General features: G+C 40.2%; 1 long non-coding RNA gene across 1 annotated transcript; it reads left to right on the top strand.

Moving 5' to 3' along the window:
• Positions 1 to 15,016: 15,016 nt before the first annotated feature.
• On the top strand, positions 15,017 to 18,084 carry LOC132343739 (uncharacterized). The gene is made up of 2 exons (XR_009492669.1): positions 15,017 to 15,472; positions 17,861 to 18,084. It is a non-coding gene; the product is annotated as an uncharacterized lncRNA (long non-coding RNA).
• The last annotated feature ends 7,175 nt before the right edge of the window (positions 18,085 to 25,259 follow it).

Here is a 25,259-nt window from a genome sequence, read left to right on the forward strand (position 1 = left end):
AGGCATCATCCTTTCCCTTGTTCAGAGGTTGAATTCTTTAATCTGCATTTTCTTCTTCCCTTTCTGGTACCCACTTCTTAATTCTCCCTGCCAATCTCTCCTTCTCTAGCTTGCTACTCAATTCCAAGTCATTCTCCACAGAATGGCGAAGCTGTTATAGACTACATCCACTTCACTGGCTCAAAAGCCGATAATGTCGTCTCAATATCTATTGTTGTTGTTTGGTCACTCAGTCATGTCTGACTCTTTGCAACCCCATGGACTGCAGGACACCAGCCTTCCCTGTCCTTCACCATCTCCTGGAGTTCACTCAAACTCATGTCAATTGAGTTAATGATGCCATCCAACCATCTAATCCTCTGTCATCCCCTTCTCCTCCTGCCCTCAATCTTCCCCAGCATCAGGGTCTTTTCCAATGAGTTGGCTCTTTCCACCAGGTAGCCAAAGAACTGGAGCTTCAGCTTCAGCATCAGTCCTTCCAATGAATATTCAGCATTGATTTCCTTTGAATTGACTGGTTTGATCTCCCTGCTGTCCAAGAGACTCTCAAGAGTCTTCTCCAGCACCACAACTCAAAAGCACCAATTCTTTGGCACTCAGCCTTCTCTATGGTCCAACTCTCACATCCAGACGACTACTAGAAAAGCTGTAGTTTTGCCTATACACACCTCTGTTGGCAAAGTGAAGTCTCTGCTTTTTAATAGGCTGTGTAGGTTTGTCTGGTGGGCTACAGTCCAGAGGGTCACACAGAGTTGGGCACAACTGAAGCACACACTATGTTTGTCACAGCTTTTCTTCCAAGGAGCAAGTGTTTAATTTCATGGCTACAGTCACCATCCACAGTGATTTTGGAGCCCAAGAAAATAGAGTCTTTCACTGTTTCCATTTTTTCCCATCTATTTGCCATGAAGTGATGGAACTGGATGCCGTGATCTTAGTTTTTTAAATATTGAGTTTTAAGCCAGCTATTTCACTCTCCTCTTTCACCTTCATCAATAGGCTCTTTAGTTCCCCTTCGATTTCTGCCATTAGGGTGGTATTATCTTCATATCTGAGGTTGTGAACATTTTTCCTGGCAATCTTAATTCCAGCTTGTGAGTATCCAGTCCAGTCATCCAGTACGTACGCGTGATGTACTCTGCATAGAAGTTAAATAAACCAGGTGACAACGTACAACCTTGACACACATTACAAAGAATCGATAGCTCTTTGAATTTTTAGATGTTCTTTTTGTACATTTACTCCATCCTGTAGCCTAAAAAGGTTAGTAATTCACTACCCAATGACCAAATTTACTATAGAAGAACAATTTAGGCCATGGAAAAAGTGAAACATGTTGACTGCCAACCCCTCTGATAACATAAAACTGATATTTTTCTCTACTGGTTATTTGGCTCTTAAATTAGGAAACTCACTGCACAAAAAAAGAACGATGTAGCTTCACACGCATATAAATTTGTGTCTGATCCCATTAATTGAAGAGGTTAGATTCTGGTGCTAATGAGGGAAAAGGCAGAACTTTAATACTCAGACATCAGTTATTTTCACACACAAAAAAGCTTTGCTCTTAAGCTTACCACCTTGTTTTCACATAAATCTGTGGTACTGGTCATAAAGGAGATTAAGGTAAAATATCTCTATGGCGATTTATTTAGCAATCATGATTGAGCTTCTTCTGTGTCCCAAGCTCTGTGCTATATGGGGGATACAAACATAAATAAACCATAACCCATCCTCAAAAGTTTTCCAGTTTAGTCAATAGTCACTGACATGCATTAGCATTACTGAAAAATAATCATCTTACTAATATGGCTTGTCCTGAACACAATATACTTATTTTATACAGAACTCTGCAACTCAGCAAGCATTTTCCTGGAATTATCTCACTTCGTCTTCCCAGGAATACCCATTTGCAGGTGTTATTAAACCTCAATTTGGAGATTTTTAAAAATTCAGCAATTAAAAAGTTTAAATGAATTATCTGAGGTCACACAGCAAGTGCATAAACTCAGGCCTTCTCTCAAAGTGAAGTTCTTTCTCTGTCACTGAAAAATGTATAAGCCCTAGGCTAATTTATATTCAGTTGGAAAATTCACAATGCATAAACTATTCAAGAGAATGGTTTACTATGAGAGAGATTTAGCAGATACAACAAACAACAGGATTAGTACAATCAAGGATTTGACATCATATGCTAATCTGAAAAACACTAAAATAATTATGTTTAAAATAAAAACATTATAAAATCAAAACTATAATTAAAGAAGCATATGAAAAAAGTGTATAGATTTTAGAAAAAATAGTTTTAATTAAAACTAAATAGAGTGGTTGAACATTACATACTACTTAAAAAGAATCATATTGATAAAGCACTTCAAGTTATCTGTATAATACATTTAATAAACCTATACCTAAAGAAAGACCTACATAGAGGAGCTAAAAGTATAAACCTCTTAGAAAAAAATTTAGGGTAAATCTTTATGACCTTGGATTTGACAATAGATTCTTAGCTATGACATCAAAAGTGCAAGAAACAATCTAAAAATTCAGTAAACTGTACTTTGTCAAAATGTAAAACATTTGTGCATCAAAGGACACTGTTAGCAAAGTGAAAAGAAAACCTAGATAATGGGAGAAAATATTTTCAAATCATATATCTGATTAGGATCTAGTGTCCAGAATATATCAAGACAAACAACCCAAATGAAAACTGGGCACAGAACTTAAACAAACATTTCATGTACTTGGTATGGCCAAGTACATGAAAAGATGCTTAACATCATTTGTTAGTAGGGTTGCTGCTGCTGCTGCTAAGTTGCGTCAGTCGTGTCCGACTCTGTGCGACCCCATAGAAGGCAGCCCACCAGGCTCCCCCGTCTCTGGGATTCTCCAGGCAAGAACACTGGAGTGGGTTGCCACTTCCTTCTCCAGTGCAGGAAAGTGAAAAGTGAAAGTGAAGTCGCTCAGTCGTGTCCGACTCTTTGCGACCCCATGGACTGCAGCTCACCAGGCTCCTCCGTCTATGAGATTTTCCAGGCAAGAGTACTGGAGTGGGGTGCCATTGCCTTCTCCGTTGTTAGTAGGGTAATGCAAATCAAAACCACAATGAGATATCATTTTACATCCACTAAATGGAATGGATATTTTTTTTAATGGAAACTAACAAGTGTTCTTGAGAACGTAAAAAAAAAAAAAAAACCTGGAAGCCGCATACATTGTTGTTGAAGATGTACAATAGTGTAGTCACTGTAGGGTGGTAGTTTCCCAAAAAGTCAAACATAGAATTCCCATATGATCCAGAACTCCACTCCTTGGTATGTATTTAAAAGTACTGAAAACAGATCTCAAAAAAATACTTGTACGCAAATGTTCATAGCATCACTATTTGTGATACCCAAAAGATACAAGGATGCCAAAAGTCCCTCAGGGGATAAGTGGACAAGCAAAATGTGGCATATGTAAAAAAGAAATAGTATCCAGCCATAAAAAGAAATACAGTCCTAATACATGCTACAACATGGACGAACCTAAAAATATGCCAAGTGAAAGCAGCATAAGACAAAGTGGCATATTATATGACTCTATTTATATGAAATATCCAGAATAGGTAAACCCATAGAGACAGAAAACAGACAGGTGATTGCTGGGGTGTGGAGTGGTGGGAAAATGGATGGTGATTTCTTAATGGGTAGGGGGCTTTCTTTTGGGGTGATGAAGATGTTTTAGAACTTAATAAAGGTGATGATTGCACAACATTGTGGAAGTACACTTTAAAATGGTTGATCTTATGTCATGTGAATTCCATCTCAATTTAAAAAGTCAGTATATCAAAATAAACAGAATTGTTGTATATTAGAGACATATAATTAAAAAGTATAATTTTAAAAATTCCCACTATTAACAAATATTGTAAAACAATTACAAATAAATCCTCCAAAAAATACTCTAGACCTTTATGGAACACAAAAATATTATAAAATTTTATTAAAGGGAAAAAAACTAAATGAATAAATAAATGGATAAATATACCAAGGTCATAAAAGGTATGGAGATTCTATATAATAATTCCACCAGAATTAAATAATAAAATTAGTGTAATCCCTAGCCAGACCACGGCAGTGCTTTTTATCAATTTTGAAAAGATAATCTTGAAATTCATATTAAAGATAAAATGCCAAGAATAGTCAATATACTTTTATTAATAAAGAAGATAAGGAAACTTGCCTTACCAAATAGCATTTCACAGTAAAAAGCTAAAGTCATTGAAAAACAAAGAGGCTCTGGTGATAGATCTATAAATAAGCCAATAGGACTGAGCCAAGAGCTGAAAATCAGAACTATATTAAATGGAAACTTGATGTATGACATGTGGCTTTCAAATCAGTGAAAGTAGAATGGCATTGTGAAGAAAAAAAAATGCTATCCATATAGGAAAAAATTAAACTAGATCCTTACTTCATTCCATGCTGACAATTAGTTCCAGATTAATTAAAGGCACCAGTATGAAAAGCAAAACTTAAAAAATTATGGAAGACAATCCACAGAGTCTCTATGTCTGAAGTGGCAAAGGACATCTGAAATCAGAAAAGTCCCACAAAATAAAGAAAAACACTGCAAAATTTAGCTACATTAAAATCTATCTGACAAAATAGCTATTAAAGCTAAAATACAAACTGCAGACTGGGAAATGTGTTTCCAACTCATGTAACTGACAGTAGACTTGGATCGGGTATATATAAGTAGATACATACATAGAACTCAATAGAAAAATGGTCAAAGGTCACTAATAGGCAATTCACAGAGAAGGAAGCATGAATGTATAATAAGAAAATGAAAAGATTTCCAATCTCACTGGTTATCAAAGAGCTGTTTCACACCTGTCACAATGACAAAACTTTAGCCTTACAACACCAAGAATAGGTGAGATGGAAAAACAGGAATGGCTACACACAGCTTGTGGTGGTGTAAATTGTACACCCTATTGGAGAAATAATAATATGATTAGTCGTAAAAACCCAGCAATTCCCTTTTATATTAATATATCCTAGAAACACTTACATATGTACTCAGCAAGATTTGTACTAAGATGTTGACTGCCGTATGGTTCATAATTGGGAAAGTTTTAAAGCAACCCTAATATGTCTATCAGTAAAGGAATGAATGAGCCATGGTGGATGGACATAATAGAATATAGCAATCAGTATGAATGAACTCCATCTACATGTGTCAATACAGATAAATACTGAAAATAAAGTATTAAACTAATAAAGTAAATTGCAAAACTACCAAAAGCAAATTTGAAAAATTAATATTTAGTAAATATAAGTAGCCAATGTCTGTCTTATCATTTCTGGATTTTTCTTTTTGAAAGTTTTCTAGTTAAAAATTGTGCACTTGCTTAGTCGCTCAGTCATGTCCAACTCTTTGCAACCCTATGGACTATAGCCTACCAGGCTCCTCTGTCCATGGGATTTCCCAGGCAAAAAACTGGAGTGGATTGCCATTCCCTTCTCCAGGGGATCTTCCCAAGCCAGGGATTGAACCCAGATCTCCTGCCCTGCAGATGGATTCTTTACCGCCTGAGTCACCAGGGAAGCCCTAAAAAATAGTTAGTTAAGTGGATAAAACACATTTTCCCTGTATTCAAGACAGACCCTGTGCACAGGTTAAAAAAGGCAGTGCCCTTGCTACTGCAGAATTCAAAATTGATGGGCAATGGATACATAAACAAATATTTGAATGGGAGATACAGATAATAGATATACAGAGAAGAGTCAGCAAGTACACAAAGGAGGGATGATCAGTTCTACCTGAGGTTAGAGAAGTTCAGAAGATCCTTGAAAATGTGATTACAAGTTGTTTCTCCATGAGCGGGAAGAATTCAACTCAAGTGCATTGCTTCACATTTCACTCCATCCACAATTACACTTATATCAGCATCTGGACAAAGAAACAGCCACAATGCTTGAAGTCAGGACCTGCGTCTATAATTTTAAAGCCCTGTGCCTTGAAAGAACTTAGATAAATAAATCATTGTGGAAGGGCCAGACTCTGGCCCCTAGACATAACAATAAGGCTTAAACGAGTTACCTGAGTATAAATTTGGTGAAAGAGGTCATGGAAAGTCAGATTCAGGGTGATCCTTAGGCTGCCTACTTGGCCCAGCTGGACAAACCAAGGTCAATTGCTCCAAATTTTATGAACCCCAGCCAACTCTATGATTTTATCAGGACACTACTTTCTCACACTGTATAACAGATTATTTCTTAAAAGTTCAGTCTATACAAAGCTCCTGGAAGAAGATTTCTCACCTTCATAATTGTTCAAGGAACACTCCAAGCTACAGGCTCAAATTTTCCCCCATGTATTTATGCAATCTAGCAGTACTGAGGACATAATCCATTTACTGTTTTAAAGAACCACCTCTTCTGTCTACAAATTAAGGGACTTGATGGTTATTTCAAATGTATGCCAAGCCTCATTAATAAATTGGGAACCTCAATTTTCTCAGATTAGTATTTGATATAAGGCATTGCACATTACTGGCTTCCTCACTGGCTTAGCAGTAAAGATTCCTCCAGCAATGCAGGAGATGCAGGAAATGCGGGTTCAATCACCGGGTTGGGAAGATCCCCTGGAGGAAGAAATGGCAACTCACTCCAGTATTCTTGGTAGAAGAATCTCATGGACAGAAGAACCTGGTAAGCTGCAGTCCATGGGGTCACAAAGAGTTGGACACAACTGAAGCGACTAAGCATGCATGCGTAGCACATTGGTGTTTACCAATGGCCATCATAAAAATAGCATATGATCACAGCTTGTATCAAGTTCTTGACATTGACTTCAGAGAATCAGGTAAGAGTAGCGTGATGATATAATTTATCATTCAAGCCAGGACACTGTTGTGCATATGCCAGAAGTTATACTCTTACTTAAAATTTAGAGGATTAACATGCAGTTATCAATATAAGCCTTCCCATGGAAGCAATTTTTATTGGGCTTAATTCCATCTTCAGAGATAAGTGGACAATTCCAGGACTTTTATAATGGCTGTGGATCTGCACAATATTGAAATGCCTTAAATGTTTAAAACTGGAGCAACACACACACATTAAAATGTACAACATCATGTTAAAATTAAAATTTGGATCATTCTTTAAGATGTTTTTAATGTTCATATTTGTTTCTTGATGTCAAATGCAGGAGGCAGAACCAGTAAGAAGCAAGAAAGCAAAATTTCTGGAAAAAATACTTGACATTAGCATAACATTTTCAGTAAACATCTTCTACAATTAGGAATGTTTCCAAAAGGTATCAGAGGAGCTGAACACTTATGACAATAAAGGAAGTGCTATGAACAATTCTTTTCATTATAGGGGACTGGAATGCAAAGGAGGAAGTCAAGAAACACCTGGAGTAACAGGCAAATTTGGCCTTGGAATACGGAATGAAGCAGGGCAAAGACTAATAGAGTTTTGCCAAAAAAATGCACTGGTCATAACAAACACCCTCTTCCAACAACACAAGAGAAGACTCTATACATGGACATCACCAGATGGTCACACCGAAATCAGATTGATTATATTCTTTGCAGCCAAAGATGGAGAAGCTCTATACAGTCAGCAAAAACAAGACCGGGAGCTGACTGTGGCTCAGACCATGAACACCTTATTGCCAAATTCAGACTTAAATTGAAGAAAGTAGGGAAAACCACTAGACCATTCAGGTATGACCTAAATCAAATCCCTTATGATTATACCGTGGAAGTGAGAAATAGATTTAAGGGCCTAGATCTGATAGATAGAGTGCCTGATGAACTATGGACTGAGGTTCGTGACATTGTACAGGAGACAGGGATCAAGACCATTCCCATGGAAAAGAAATGCAAAAAAACAAAATGGCTGTCTGGGGAGGGCTTACAAATAGCTGTGAAAAGAAGAGAAGCGAAAAGCAAAGGAGAAAAGGAAAGATATAAGCATCTGAATGCAGAGTTCCAAAGAATAGCAAGAAGAGATAAGAAAGCCTTCTTCAGTGATCAATGCAAAGAAATAGAGGAAAACAACAGAATGGGAAAGACTAGGGCTCTCTTCAAGAAAATCAGAGATGCCAAAGGAACATTTCATGCAAAGATGAGCTCGATAAAGGACAGAAATGGTATGGACCTAACAGAAGCAGAAGATATTAAGAAGAGATGGCAAGAATACACAGAAGAACTGTACAAAAAAGATCTTCATGACCCAGATAATCACGATGGTGTGATCACTGACCTAGAGCCAGACATCCTGGAATGTGAAGTCAAGTGGGCCTTAGAAAGCATCACTATGAACAAAGCTAGTGGAGGTGATGGAAATCCAGTTGAGCTATTCCAAATCCTGAAAGATGATGCTGTGAAAGTGCTGCACTCAATATGCAAGCAAATTTGGAAAACTCAGCAGTGGCCACAGGACTGGAAAAGGTCAGTTTTCATTCCAATCCCAAAGAAAGGCAATGCCAAAGAATGCTCAAACTACCACACAATTGCACTCATCTCACACGCTAGTAAAGTAATGCTCAAAATTCTCCAAGCCAGGCTTCAGCAATACGTGAACCGTGAACTTCCTGATGTTCAAGCTGGTTTTAGAAAAGGCAGAGGAACCAGAGATCAAATTGCCGACATCTGCTGGATCATAGAAAAAGCAAGAGAGTTCCAGAAAAACATCTATTTCTGCTTTCTTGACTATGCCAAAGCCTTTGACTGTGTGGATCACAATCAACTGTGGAAAATTCTGAAAGAGGTGGGAATACCAGACCACCTGATCTGCCTCTTGAGAAATCTGTATGCAGGTCAGGAAGCAACAGTTAGAACTGGACATGGAACAACAGACTGGTTCCAAATAGGAAAAGGAGTTCATCAAGGCTGTATATTGTCACCCTGTTTATTTAACTTATATGCAGAGTACATCATGAGAAACGCTGGACTGGAAGAAACACAAGCTGGAATCAAGATTTCTGGGAGAAATATCAATAAGCTCAGATATGCAGATGACACCACCCTTATGGCAGAAAGTGAAGAGGAACTCAAAAGCCTCTTGATGAAAGTGAAAGAGGAGAGTGAAAAAGTTGGCTTCAAGCTCAACATTCAGAAAACGAAGATCATGGCATCTGGTCCCACCACTTCATGGGAAATAGATGGGGAAACAGTGGAAACAGTGTCAGACTTTATTTTTCTGGGCTCCAAAATCACTACAGATGGTGACTGCAGCCATGAAATTAAAAGATGCTTACTCCTGGAAGAAAAGTTATGACCAACCTAGGTAGCATATTCAAAAGCAGAGACATTACTTTGCCAACAAAGGTTCGTCTAGTCAAGGCTATGGTTTTTCCTGTGGTCATGTATGGATGTGAGAGTTGGACTGTGAAGAAGGCTGAGCACCGAAGAATTGACGCTTTTGATGTGTGGTGTTGGAGAAGACTCTTGAGAGTCCCTTGGACTGCAAGGAGATCTAACCAGTCCATTGTGAAGGAGATCAGCCCTGGGATTTCTTTGGAAGGAATGATGCTAAAGCTGAAACTCCAATACTTTGGCCACCTCATGCGAAGAGTTGACTCATTGGAAAAGACTCTGACGCTGGGAGGTATTGGGGGCAGGAGGAGAAGGGGACGACAGAGGTTGAGATGGCTGGATGGCATCACTGACTCAATGGACGTGAGTGTGAGTGAACTCTGGGAGTTGGTGATGGACAGGTAGGCCTGGCGTGCTGAGATTCATGGGGTCGCAAAGAGTCGGACATAACTGAGCGACTGATCTGATCTGATGAACAATCACATCAGGACAACAGGTACTTAAGCATCTGGGACCTTCAGGCCACCAGGACTTAACAGTCATCATAGGTACATTCCCAGGGAGCTATGTATGCTCAGTTGCTACATTGCATCCAACTCTTTGCAACCCCATGGACTATAGCCCACCAGGCTCCTCTGTGGGGAGGGATTCTCCAGGCAAAAATACTGGAGTGGATTGCCAGTTCCTCTCCAGGGGATCTTCTCTACCTGGGGATTGACCCACATCTCCTGCATTGGCAAGCGGATTCTTTTACCACTGAGCCACCTGGGAAACCCTTATGTATCTACATGGTTATATTTCGTCACTCCTCATTCAGTCATCAGGGAACTATCTTATAATCACTTTATCTTGGAGGGTTCTGTAGGAAATCACATTGCTTAGAGTTAAGATGTTCTGTGGGTCCCTGCCTGAGGTTTATTTTTATGACCATGGTGAGCATTTGTCAACACCCACTTTGAAACTGTTCCAAACTAAAATCCTTGTGGCCATGCTTTAGGGGCCTTGGTCACCCATCTGTTCATGTGCTGGAATAAACTAGAAATTATTTTTAGGGATAATCTTGGCTTACTCCTCGGTACTTGTTCAGTCCATCACTCTGTGGAGTTGGAATGGCCTCCTACAGAATTCTGCAAGGAAAAACACACTATCAAAAAGACAAAGTATAATCATTAGACTGGGGGAAATACGGGCAAAGGAGAAGACAAGAGAGCTGTCCCTTGTTCAGAAAACTCCAGTGCTTAAGGGTATGTGGGTCTGCATTTAACCAGAGCACGGACCACCTGTATCCCCAAACACTGATTTGAGAGGATATTGTCAAACACAGCTACTCAACATTTTCAGTTAATAGCTTGGTTGAGAGAGAAATGCATTTTACAGAATTGCCTGAATTGTACATGTGTGCTCTGTTGTGTCTGAGTCTTTGCATAGACTGGAGCCCACCAGGCTCATCTATCTATGGAATTCTCCAGGCAAGAATATTGGAGGGGGCTGTCATTTCCTTCTCCAGGGGATCTTCTCGACTCAGAGATCAAATCCACATCTCCTACATTGGCAGACTGATTATTTACCACGGCACCACCTGGGAAGCCTGGCTAACTTTGCCTGCATTATATGTTGTCTATTCACTCCTATAAAAGCTGATCCATCCCTAAGTTAAGAGGACCACAGAACACCCTCGCACCTGGCCTGCATTGCTTCAGAAGCTCATATAATTCTCCTGCTAAGCTGTACTGATGTGTGCTGCCAACAGCCTACACAGAGTGACGGTAAAGAAACAGTCCTATGAAGCCTGTCCTATTTCTTGTGGAAGAAATTGTTTATTTTACTAACAGATCCTTTGCTATGAGGTCATTTAGAATAAATTTTCTCAGGGATCAGGACCACAAATAATTGTACGTGTTTTTAGAAATAGATATTATGTCTCACGGGCACAACAGCTCATATTTCCCTCTTAGTGTGGGCTGCTAGGAATCTGAAAGCCTCGTCTGTAGTCCTCTAACAGTGTTTGGGAACTAAACAACAGGCATTGTGCATTCTAACTTCCTCCTTTCATCACAGCCAATCATTCCATCCTTTATTTTCTCTTCACCATAATTCCCTCACTGTTAGAAGCTCTGGGGGCTTCTCTTGTAGCTCAGTCAGTAAAGAATCTGCCTGCAATGCAGGAGACCTGGATTCGATTCCTGGGTCAGGAAGATCCCCTGGAGAAGGAAACAGCCAACCCACTCAAGTATTCTTGCCTGCAGAATTCCATGGACAGAGGAGCTCAGCGGGCAACAGTCCATGGAGTCACAAGAGTCAGACATGACTTAGTAACTAAATCATCATAGAAGCCGTGAGGTACTGTACTTGTATTTGTGGGTTTCAGGGGACAAGGTAAGATATATATATAGTTTCACAAATACTGAGGTGAAAGTGAAAGTGAAATCCCTCAGTCGTTTCCGACTCTTTGCAACCCCATGGACTGTAGCCTACCAGTCTCCTCAGTCTATGGAATTTTCCAGGCAAGAATATGGAGTGGGTTACCATTTCCTTCTGCAGGGGATCTTCCCGACCCAGGAATCGAACCCGGGTTTCCTGCATTGCAGGCAGATGCTTTACCGTCTGAGCCACCAGGGAAGCCCACAATCTTGAGGTACATACATACAAAAAGAAGAAAGCTTATGAAACCACCTGGCCTCCTCTCCTCATCTGTGAAATAAGATGATTAGGTACTGTAATCTCCTCATCTCTCCAGTACTAATAGCATGTGATTCTAAATTTTGGTTTCTCAAATTGACTCAGCCACTGATTTCTCTGAACACCCTGAGGCAGATTGTACTCCTCAACCTCTCCGTCTTTGAAATCACAGTCACATTTTATTTTATCCATATTCCTTACAACTTTATAAAACAACATGGTCTCTAAAACAGACCTACTTACTTTTCCGTAACACTAATTACAGCACCAGGAGCACCCATGAATTGTACTGCAGTGCTCTAGAATATCCCTTTGAATCACTTCCTTTCTGAAGGCTACCATCCTCCCCACCACCACCACCACCACCCCAACACACACATACACAGAGCTCTGATTTCATATTAACCAACATAAATTATTTCTTACAGTCACCTTTCAAACCAGCCACAACTTTTTCATTCTGGTTTTCTTGCATCAAGAGCATAACAGAAGGAAAACATTTTCACTTTTTAATAGATGAACTGATACTACTTTTATTGCTATACTAATTCAGTTGAAAAGACTTGAGACGAAATGCAAAATCACCACCTTCCAGGCAGTGACTGAGAAGCAGTGTAACCTGGTGTTTACTGTGGTGTAAGACTGCCTCTATTCCAATCCCAGCTCGGCCACTTTCTAGTCCTGACTTCAGGCAAGTTACCCAATAGCTCTGTGCCTCTATTTTCTCATCTGTGAAATGCGAGTAAGCTGATACAGAATCAAATGAATGAATACAAGTAAAGCAATGAAAGATGCCTAACACCTGCTGCTGCTGCTGCTGCTGCTGCTGCTAAGTCACTTCAGTTGTGTTCGATTCTGTGCGACCCCATAGACGGCAGCTCACCAGGCTCCCCCGTCCCTGGGATTCTCCAGGCAAGGACACTGGAGTGGGTTGCCATTTCCTTCTCCAATGCATGAAAGTGAAATCACTCAGTCGTGCCCAACTCTTAGCGACCCCATGGACTGCAGCCTACCAGGCTCCTCCATCCATGGGATTTGCCAGGCAAGAGTACTAGAGTGGGGTGCCATTGCCTTCTCTGGCCTAACACCTAGAAGCATACAATGTTGACTATCATTATCACTCAGTCAAAAAAAGCTATAGAATTTAATAGACTAATGAATAGCATCTGCAATGAATTGAGCTGTAATTGCTAATCATAGAAATACAGATGAATCAAATTTCTTTTTTAAAGACATTTTGTTTCCTTTTTGGACAGCAGTTGTTGTTCAGTCCTTCAGTTGTGTCTGACTTTTTGCTACCCCATAGACTACAGCATGCCAGGCTTCCCTGTCCTTCACCATTTCCCAGAGTTTGCTCAAATTCATGTCCATTGAGTTGGTGACGCTATCTAACCATCTTATCCTCTGTCACCCCCTTCTCCTGCCCTCAATCTTTCCCAGCATCAGGGTCTTTTGGACAGTAGCAAACTACTAATCTGTAAGGAATATAAAATATAAGATAGTGAAATGATTTCAATTGCATGCCAGTTTTCTCCTGGTATAATAGAAAGCAGCACAAGTCACTAATATATTAAAATATTTATGGAAATATTTGCATGACAATTATGTCAGTATTTTCCTACCTTCATTTTTGAAGTATTTGCTTTCTCTCTGGGAGGTTAAATTAAAAAGCTGAAATGAATGGAGGAAGATTAAGGTTTTAAGACACTCTAATGGCTGTAAATAAACAAATATGTCTAAAGTGGCCATGTGGTAAATCAATTCCCAAAACTTGGCCCTATTCACTGACATTTACATTTCGCCAGTGGCGCAGTGGTAAAGAATCCATCTGCCAATGCAGGAGGCACAAGAGACGTGGGTTTGATCCCTGAGTCTGGAAGATCCCCTGGAGGAGGAAATGGCACACTACTCTAGTATTCTTGCCTGGAAAATTCCGTGGACAGAGGAGCCTGGTGGATTACAGCCCACAGGGTCGCAAAGAGTCAGATATGACTGAGCACACACACACAGAATGCCTACCCAGACTGCAGAAGCAGTCACACACATGGTGCTTCTTAGGAACTATACTTCATAACTGACATAACTTATGTAGTTTTTTTGAAACATTAGCTTAAGTCATTAAGTAAAACTAACCATAAACTTTTGACATTGGTTCCCCATATGAATAGCACTAACCCTCCCTTTCCTCAGAAACACTGAACTATTTGTATTTAGAGGAAGTGATTCTTCACTTTATTTTAGGCTCATGTTACAGCTTGAGTTTTATGTGCCAATTTTTGAAAACAATTCTAAAACTCACATCATGAAACGTGAGTTATGAGCCCATGGAGAATTGTTTCAGTTTCCTGAGGGAGCTTAATACACAGCCCCGCCATCTGGAGAGCAGTCCCCACGTTACCCCCGCAGCACACCTACCCCCCTCCATAGATTTAGTTTGGGTCTAACTTCTGCCCCCTCAATTGATTTAAAGGCTGACCACTGCTCAGTGACATCACTCTTCAGTCTCGGTACCATTCCTTACAGCATTTAAATCTGTTACATCATGCAGGCTTAAGTCTCTCTTCTGGAAGTCAGAATGACTAATGTTACACAAAACAGACATCAAACACTCGGCTGACAGAGGCTCTATTTGGAGGCATCTCCCAACTCATCACCATCTCCCTGTTGAACAGTTCATTTCCTCTAAGTCACTTCCCAAATCTCTTTGGATGTCATGCTGTAACAGCAGGGCCTCATTTTATGTCACGCTTCCAACTCACTATGTACTATAGTGATCTATTATATTAGATTTATTTTATTTATATTAGATTCATGTATTTTATCTGTATTAACTATCGTATACATTTATTTTCCTTAATACTTCACCAGAATCTGAAGGGGTCAATCTTTGCTCTAGGGTTCCTAGAAAGGTCTAGATGTTTTTTTTGTTGTTTAGTCACTAAGTCATGCCCTGTGCTTTGTGACCTCATAGACTATAGCCCGCCAGGCTCCTCTGTCCATGGAATTTTTCCAGGTAAGAATACTGGATCAGGTCACCATTTCCCCCTGCAGAGGATCTTGCTGACCCAGGGATCAAACCTTCATCTCCTGCGTTGGCAGGAGGATTCTTTACCACTGAGCCACCAGGGAAGCCCAGAAAGATCTATATACCTGTCTTCTGTAACCAACAAAAGAATTTTTTTGCTTGATTTATTTTTACCTATTTAGTTATTTCAACCAATGTAACTCTTGGAGGCCATCCAGTCATTACTCACATTCTTCTAAGTTGTATCGGATCACAAAGAAGCCACCCCCAGGGACTAGCTTGCCCCTGTGAGATGGTGCTTCTCTGCCTACCTGCAGATTTCACTATCACATTTGCAGCCAGGAAAAATATCCTTCAATAACATGCAGCTTGTCACAATTGCTTTTTTATCATGTGCCATTCCGGCTTTTCCTGTTCTGGTTAAACTTGGGTACTTGTCTTATGAGGTTAGTATACCATCCATTTTATTCACAGAATCCTCCCTCTCTGACCTTTCTTCTTCTCCCTGAAGAGTAAACCAAGATAGCTACACAGAAGGTCTCAAATGACTGCAGCAAAAGCCTTTCCCATTTCACGAGCTTTAAAATGAAATATTTCTATCATTCAAAACTACTGCATTTCTGCTTCATGCCCAACACTATTATAGGTGCAGCTGTGAATGGCTCAAGCTGAGCACGTGTGTACGATCCTATGCATACTCCATGTGAGTGGGGAGGAAGGAGATAGGCAGTAAACAAGCACACAACACATAACACATCAGGTGGTTATAGGGCTTGGAAGGAAAATCGACCAGAGTAAAGGAAAAGTCCATGCAAGGTGCTGCAGGTGTGGGAGTGTATGTGCTTGGTTGCTCAGTCACATCCAACTCTTTGCTACCCCATGGACTCTGTCAGTGGGATTTTCCAGGCAAGAATACTAGAGTGAGGTGCCATTTCCTCCTTCAGGGCATCTTCCTGACCCAGGGATCAAAATGGTGTTTCTTACATCTCCTGCATTGGCAAACAGATTCTTTACCACTAGTGCCACCCGGGAAGCCCGATAACTGTGGGAGAGCTGCTATTTGAACTAAGAAGGCAGAGCATCTGGGTAACATAAATATGGTAGAGAATACTTGTTAAACACACCACTCCGGAGCCAGGCCACTTGGGTCAAATCCACTTGTGTTGTAAATGTAATAGCCATGTGAATGTTCTACTTATGCTGCATAATAAACCACCCCAATGCTCTGTGGATTAAAACAATAATCATCATTTCACTCATGAATCCATGTGTTGGGAATTCTGACAGTACAGCAGAAAGTGCTTATCTGTATATGCAATGTCTGGGGCCCCACCTGGGTGACCTGAAAAGCTGGGGGCTAAGCTGTGACAACTGGGGGTCACTGAGCATCACTCCTTCTACACGAGGTCCTCTCACTTGGCCCCCATCAGCCTCCTCCCAGCATGATCTCAAGGTATCTCAGAACTCCAAGAGCAAACACTGTTTGTCAAGAGAAAAGAAGTGAAAGTTGCCAAACTCTTCAGAACTGGACCCAAACATTGGCAAAGCATCACTTCTGGCATATTCTATTAGCCAAGGCAGACAGGTGCACTGGGAGGTGACTCCTCTCAATGAGAGAGTGTCAAAGAACCTGTGGACATTTTTACTCTGCCAGAGTGTCCTTGGGCCAGCTCCATGATGTCTCCATAGCCCCATTCCTCAACTGTTAATATGGACAATAACTGAATGTACCTCTTAGCTTTGTGAGAAAAATTAGTTAATAAAAGTAGAGAGTCTGGAAAACAACAAGCATTCAATAAGTATTCATCGTTTTATTGTTTTCAAGCTATTTTTAATATTCTTTTAGTATGAGCACTGAATTTAAAATAGCATTTTCCGGTGGCTTCCCTGATGGCTCAGTGGTAAAGAATCTGCCTTCCAATGCAGGCAACATGGGTTCGATCCCTGATCCAGGAAGATCCCACATGCCATAGGACAGCTAAGCCTGTGTGCCACAACTACTGAACCTGTGCTCTAGAACCCAGCAGCTGCAACTACTGAAGCCCTGGAGGCTGTGCTCCACAAGAGAAGCCACCGCAATGAGAAGCACCACGACTAAAGAGTAACCCCTGCTGGCCGAAACTAGAGAAAAGCTGGCGCATCAACAAAGACCCAGCATAGCCAAAAATGAAATTAAATTAAACTTAACTAGAATAAAATAGCATTTTCCCCTTAGACACAGATCCACAGGACTTTAAATGTATATGATGGCAAAGAATCTGCCATCAGATATTTCTTTTGGAAATGTACAAAGTTTGGCTAGTTTTACAATGAGTAACAATAGCTCTGCCCCCTCAAGTTCCCCACCCCCTATACACACACACACTGAATCCCATGCTTTTTCACTCTCAACCCCAGGAATGAGTTGGTAAAAAAGGTTCTTGGTCATTTGGAAAGGGGTTGGAGGAAAGAAAAAGACTAAGATAAAATCAAAGCTGTTGCTCTGATCTGTTAATTTGCCAACACAGAAAATAAACCAAACACAAGATCTGTGTCTCCCTTTTACTGATGGGTATGTAACTCTACTGAGGACAGAAAAAAAAAACAAAAACAAAAAACCAACCTTTCATTAGCAAGAATTTCTTGAAAAGGAAGAACAAACAAAAGCTATTTCAAAAATAAGACAAATATAAAATCCAGTCAAATTTGTTCTCAAGTGGACACATTGATTTATGTTCTGTTTAACTTTTCCCTTTTATCCCTCCAACTCACTGTGGAAACCTCATTTAATAGATGAGAAAACAGTGTGTTGAATCAATCAACGTTGATTAAATTACATTTAACATCTGTTGCAGATTCAGAAATGTGAAGATTTGAGGGAGATTTTCGTATCTTCATTCTCATTTCGACTTGGAGCCAGGATGTCCACACAACCTGCCAGACAGATGGGATTAGTCAGCACTGAAGGATGGATGAGGTGTTCCTTTGGTGGAGGGTATTTATATACTTGTCCCTTGGTCATGAAATAGAGACAGCTTAAATGTGCATTTCCCCAAAGTGAAAGAATTATTTCAGAGGGTGGTTTGTCGCCATATGCTTTCTCCTCTATTCAAGTTTTCCCCCATTGTTTACAATTATTCAATTCAATTCAATTCAGTCGCTCAGTCGTGTCTGACTCTTTGCGCAACCCCATGAACCGCAGCACGCCAGGCTTCCCTGTCCATCACCAACTCCCGGAGTCCACCCAAACCGATGTCCATTGAGTCAGTGATGCCATCCAACCATCTCATCCTCTGTTGTCCCCTTCTCCTCCTGCCCTCAATCTTTCCCAGCATCAGGGTCTTTTCAAATGAGTCAGCTCTTCACACCAGGTGGCCAAACTCCTGGAGTTTCAGCTTCAACATCAGTCCTTCCAATGAACACCAAGGACTGATCTCCTTTTGGATTGACTGGTTGTATCTCCTTGCAGTCCAAGGGACTCTCAAGAGTCTTCTCCAACACCACAGTTCAAAAGCATCAATTCTTCTGCGCTCAGCTTTCTTTATAGTCCAATTCTCACATCCAAACTGGAGAACAAAAGATTGGGGAGGATCCCAGAGATGATGTAATTCAGTATCCCATTATGTAATAAACCACCTCAAATTCAGTGGCTTACAACAACAATATATTATTCTCCTGATTCTGAGCTCACGTGAGCAGTTCCTCTACTCTCTTTAGTATGGCTGAAGCCTCTCAGGAGGCTTAATCAACTGGGAGTTTGGCCTCCCTCCAGGAGCCTGTCATCATTGAGTCTTCTAGCCCAAGCTTCTTTTCAGCACACTTTGCTTCCAAGATGGAGAATTCCCAGAGGACAGGCTCCACTATACAAGCACTCATCAACCCTCCACTTGGGTCATGTTTGCTAATGAGCCATTGGCTGCAGCAAGTCACATGGCTGAGCTCAGAGTCAATTTGCAAATTACCTCTCTCCTAATTTGATACTGTCATAAATTGGGCTCCTTGAAAATAGACTCTAAGACAAAGATAAACATATAAGAAATTTGTTGGGAAAATTATTGGGATCAAGGAAGAGAGGGAAAAAAGCAGAATCTGGTGAAGGCAGAGTTGTCCTCAACAAAGGCAAAAAGTCAACTTAGCTGATCCACCAGGGAACTTTGAAGCTGGAATGACCCTGGTCCTGAGAGAGAATGAGAAAGCCAGGTCCATGTACCCCTGCCTTGACATTCACAAGCTGCAGGCTTCTCCAGGAAGGGACGTGATCTGGGGCAAGGCTTATTTCCTCTGAAATCTAAGAGGTATCTGCCTTCCAGCAGCTGGAGGAAATTCCTAAAGGAAAATTTGGACAACTTACTATATTTAATGCAATATTCTTTCCATTGCCACACAAGGTAATCCATAGTAGCCCAAGACAAAGTTTGAACTTTATCTTCTACAATTTGACTTATATTCTGTTCAGCCACAGTTTGAGACCAAGGTCGAATTGAGAATTCAGAGGCCTTAAATTTCCAACTGACTAGGTTGTTTCATATCAAAAATTCATGTCAGATACACCAAGTCCATAAGATGCTCCTTCCTTCTTCCTCTGAATCCCTAATGCAATTGTTTTTGGCGTATACATGCAACACATATATCCAGTTGCATCTACTGAACAGGGCTACACTGAAAAATTAACAAATTCAAAGAATAGTTTACTGATTTTTGAAGCTGCCTGGTTTTATCATAATTTCATCTCAATATAAAAATAGGACATAAAGATAATACATGGTTTCTCTATTGTGTCCTTATTGCATTTAAATAAATAAACAAAAAATTGTTCATTGTCAGCTTAGTCTGCCAAGCCAATCAGAACAATTGTTTGACACTAAGAAGACTTTATCTTCCTATCAGTTTATGAAATATTTTACCTCAAATTATATCTACTGAAAAGGAAAACACAATAGTGTGTGCGCGCACACACACGCACACACCTCATTCATTGGCAATACAATAGCTTCCCTGCTTAAAATCAGCATTATCTAAAATCTGGAATTTGATTACTTCAAATTCCCTTGACATCCTCTACTTAAATTAACATATCAGAGCACCAGGTTGAAGTCTCTCAAAGTCTTTGAAATTCAAACCTGCAAGACACAGGCAATCTGCCAGTTATCTGGGGAGGAAAGTTGGCGTCTATGATTCTATTTCCCCAATGTGCATTCCATGTTCATGTCATTCGGTCCAGTTCCACAAACCCTGCTGAAGAGTTACTATGGCCAAGATGTGAGAGATTCAGAAGTTAACCCAAGACAGAGTCAGCTTCACAGATGTACCTGAGTGTGTGTATCTTCAGAATTCTGTAAGTTAATTACATAAATTGAAGCATATGAAAGTGAACATTTTTTAATCTACAAAAAACAGCAATCCCATGTGGTTCAACCTAATAGAACTTAGAGGACAATAGAATTATTTTTTATAACAGAATGAAAAAAGTATTATGGGAACCAGGAGACGAAAATGTTAATTCTAATTAGGGGAATTGGAGATTTATGAAAGATTAAAAACTTGCCTTAATGGGTCAGTTTCAGCAGATAGATGGTTGATGGTAGCACAAAGGATCAGCTCAGAGGTAGTAGATAGATAATAAAGGCTCAGAGATGGTAGAGTTCATAGCTTAGTCTGGAAAATAACAGGTTCTTATGTTATTTGGAAGTTCCAAATGCTTTTTCTGGAAGGTTTTTTCAACAAAAGTATATGGGGTTTGTTGGTTTGTTTTATTTTGGTTTGGGTTTTATTTTTTGACGGGAAAGACTGGAGCCTCCTGGGATCAAACATACATGTATACATACTCTTTGCCACTATGGAGGGAAGATTTTTAGACCTTTGAACCACTATGGAAATAAAATCCTGCAGCAACTGTCTAGAGAGGCTGAGATTTTTCCTTTTAGCTACCTGGAAAATGTAGAGATGCTATTTCAGGAAAACAGATGATGAAGTTCATGAAAGCATATCTTTCATTTAGTCAATAAAAATGTCCACCCACCTATTCCACCCACACTAAAGAATAGATAGGAATGAAATTGTGGCCTACACAGACCGAAAATAGGGGCAAAGCAAAGAAAGATACTAGAGAAAGATTAGCTTTAAACTCCTAATTTCATTTAGAAAGTTTTCCTCATGCAAAAGCATTTGTATAAGCATTTTCAGACAAAATTGAGATTACTGGTTATGCCCTTTCATTTCTGAGACATAAAACTGAATTCATTGCTCACTGGCCACTGAAGGAATGAGTGTTGATCAGAGCTCCTTGTTTATTTTTTGTGGGTTCATGCTCAGTCCCTCTATTAGGGAATGCTCCTCCAGGGATCACAGACCACATCTGTGTGAATAATCAAGTGTGGCAAAGATATATGGTGTTGTTCTCAGGGAAAATAAGAAAGGAGTGTGTATATGAAGTTGTTTAGATTCATCATAATGCTTGAGAATACAACCCCACTCCATTACCCAAACTAATAATGGGTCATGTGCAGTAGAAAAGGTTGCAGATAATATTGAGTCTGCACGGTAGCCACAGGCTTTCCAGTTGGCACAGTGGTAAAGAATCTGCCTGCCAATGCAGGAGATGCAAGAGATGTTGGCTCGATCCCTGGGTCAGGAAGATCCTCTGGAGGAGAAAACGGTAGCCCACTCCAGTATTCTCATCTGGAAAATTTCATGGACAGAGGAGCCTGGCAGGCTACAGTCCATGGGGTTGCAAAGAGTCAGACATGACTGAGAGACTGAGCAACTGAGCGTAGAGGCAGGGTAGCTACTAACCACAGATGGCTAGTAAGTACCTGAAATGTGTATAGGCTGAGTTGTAAATTACACAGTGGATTTTGAAGGCTTACTAAGAAAATTAGAATGTTAAATATCTCATTAATAATTTTCAAATTAACTACATGCAGAACCAATAACATTTTGACATATTGGGTTAAATGATATATATTATTAAAATTAATTCCACCTGTTTATTTTTACTTTGTTGGCTGTGGCAACTAGGATATTTAAAATTATATATGTGGGTTGCACTACATTTCAACGAGAGAGCACTGGTCTAACAGTCACAACCCAACTTCTCTAAGCCTTGGTTTCAGTTCCTGTAAAAAGAAGAAAATAACCATTGTCCTGTCTCCCTGATGTGTCATCAAGATAAACTCATGCATAGCAAAGTATTTGGTAAAATGCTTTGTAAACTATTACATTCTGTACACTATTACACACTGTATAAATACAAGTGACTATCAAGAAGAATAATTCCTTATAAAAATGCTGCATATTAAATAAAGGTGGTGAACACAGATTTTAGCTACTGGCATAGGATGTTAATGCACAAAGCAAAACTAAGAAATGTGGATCTGCCCTCCAAACCTTTCAATGCTTTCCGTTCACATAAAGCTGAAATACTAAGCACGCCAAGCCATCTGACAGGCTCCATGATGGACGCAGCCCTCCGAAGGCAGGATAATATTCCACGAGCATGTTCAAGGGGTGAAGTGAGCTATTATCCTACTCTCAGAAGCCAGCCTGGCTTGGCGTCTGAAAGGGTGTAGTATTAGCATCCACCAAGGTAGTGGGCGTATCAGTACAGCATTGGCCGTAAACAGCCAGCCATCTGAACCCAGGGCTTATGACTACTGTTGATCATCAAAATAATGGAATTTTCTAACCTACCATAAAATTATAGAAACTGAGCCTAAGTTGAAAAAAGTTAATATTCCTAACCTAGAAATTGCTTCATATTTTCAACCGTTTTTTTATTACTGCATCAGAATTTCCTGAAAGTACATGATCAGTACAAGAAATCTCAAGGACTGTGAGGCTAAGATAATTGAAGAAAGAAAGCATGAAGTCCACCTACACTTAAAACAAAGGGCTTCTCTCACCAAGCAGCACAACTTTAGGTTGATGGGCAGAGCTCCAAGGAGGTAGATTGAAAGTCCCCAAATACAGACACAGGAAACAGAGAGTCAGCCAATTTTATCTACCATCCAGCCTCATCTTCTGACACGTTATCTCACCTTTGAGAGTTTACACACTGATTACAAAACAGTTGTAATTTCTCCAAACACATCGAGCCTTAGAAGCTGTGTGTGTGTGAATCTTGTGCTGGAACGGGCTTGCACTGTCCCCAGTGCTGTTGCCCTGGCAACCTGCTACTCCTTCCTCAAGAGTCAGCCAGTGTCACCTCCTCTGGGAACCTACCTCCAACACAGGCTAAAGCTTTCAGACCTGTGTTATAAAACTAACCTCCCTAGAATGCAAGCTGGTACGTATGGAAAACAGTACAGCGCTTCCTCAAGCAATTACAAACGAACTACCCCACAATCCAGCAATCCTACCTCTGGGTGTACACCCAAAGGAAACAAATGGTTATCTTGAAAAGATATCTGCACTCCCATAGTCACTGCAGGATCATGCACAACTGCCAAGATATGGAAACAACCCAGGTGTCCATCAACAGATGAATGGATAAAGAAGATGTGGTATGTATGTACACAATGGAATATTATTTGGCCTTTAAAAAGAAGGAAATTCTGTCATTTTTGACAACATGAATGAACCCAAAGGGCATTGCTCTAAGTAAAAATAAGCCAGAAAAGCCAAATGCCAAATGGCATCACTTATGCATGTGTGCATGTATGCACAGTACTGACTGACTTTGTGACCCTGTGGACTGTAGCCCACCAGGCTCCTCTGTCCATGGGATTCTTCCAGACAAGAATACTGGAGTATGTTGCCATTTGTTCCTCCAGGGAACCTTCCCTATCCAGGGATCAAACCCACATCTTCTGTGTCTCTTGCATTGGCAGGTGGGTTCTTTACAACTGACCACTTGAGAAGCCCTGGTATATCACTCATATGTGAAATAAATTTTTTTAAAAAGTTGAGCTCACAGAAACAGAGAGTAGAAAAGTGATTTCCAGGGGATTGGGCAGGGGTGACAGGTTAGCAAAAAGGTACAAACTCTCAGCTGTAAGGTGAATAAGGTCTACGGATCTAACATATAACATGGTGACTATAGTTGATAACATGGTACTATAAGCTGAAATTTACTGAGAGTAGAACCTAAATGTTCTTAATAAATAAATAAGTAAGTAAGTTGGTGCACATCCAGTTAACTTGATGGTGGAAATCCTTTTATAACATACTTGAATACAAAGTCATCACATTGTATATTTTAAGCATCTTACAATTTTGACAATTATACCCCTGGAGAAGGATATCGCAACCTACTCCAGCATTCTTGCCTGGGAAATCAAATGGACACAGGAGCCTGGTGGTCTACAGTCCATGGGGTCACAAGTCGGACATGATTTAGCAACTAAACTACCACCAAATGTTAGAATAATCACTAGCTGGAGCCTGGGGCAAGTATACATAGGAAGATCAGTCCTGTGAGTAGGATACGGGTGAAGCAGGCACTGGTCCCGCAGGGGATGTATAGAGAGCAAGAGAAGACCCATCTTGAGTGTGCTGACCAATACCCACCAACTTTGACAAGATTATAATCCTCCAAAAACTTTCTATTATCACTATATTTGAGTGGATCACACTAAAAAGAAAATCTGGAGTCTGCTCACAATAGCCAGGCTTGGAGCTCAGGTGTCAGATGATGTTTAATATGAACCAGCCAAAAAACATCCTACGAAAAGAGGTCCTTGGCAATGGTGGTGAGAGAGGGGCTTCTAAACTTCTAAAACCCTCCAGGCAAATGGGTCATTAATATCTGAAATGTTATAGATCAGCAATTAAGATGTAGGCTAAGCAGTTGAACTGCCTGCCTCAAATCCTTCTAAGCCTTAGTTTCCTCACTTATGAAAGGAGGTTAATGAAACTACTGACTTCACAGATTTCTGCGAGAATCAGAGAACTTAATTCATGTCAAGGCGTTCATTAGTTCACACTTCTTCCACAGGAAGTGGTAACTCCTTGTAGGAGCTGGGCAGAAACAATGGCAGCAGTAACAACAGAAGTGGCTTAGTTTGGGTATTCACACTTAGGGGAACACAGATGCAGCATGAAAAAAATTTCAAGAGAAAGAAAAGGAAGAGATCATTTCATGTGATAGAGGTAGTTTCTCAACTAGCTAAATGGAAAATTTGTCATTTTTACCCTTCCACAGAGTAGATTGTACCAATCTACTATTCACTGTTTACATGGGTGATTTTGTATATTTTTTCATGTATCTATCACAAATCTGACAATTTCAATTTTCCCCCATCAGGGTCACTTTAC

Source organism: Bos taurus, chromosome 24, assembly GCF_002263795.3.
Source record: "Bos taurus isolate L1 Dominette 01449 registration number 42190680 breed Hereford chromosome 24, ARS-UCD2.0, whole genome shotgun sequence".
In the NCBI taxonomy this organism is placed as follows: domain Eukaryota; kingdom Metazoa; phylum Chordata; class Mammalia; order Artiodactyla; family Bovidae; genus Bos; species Bos taurus.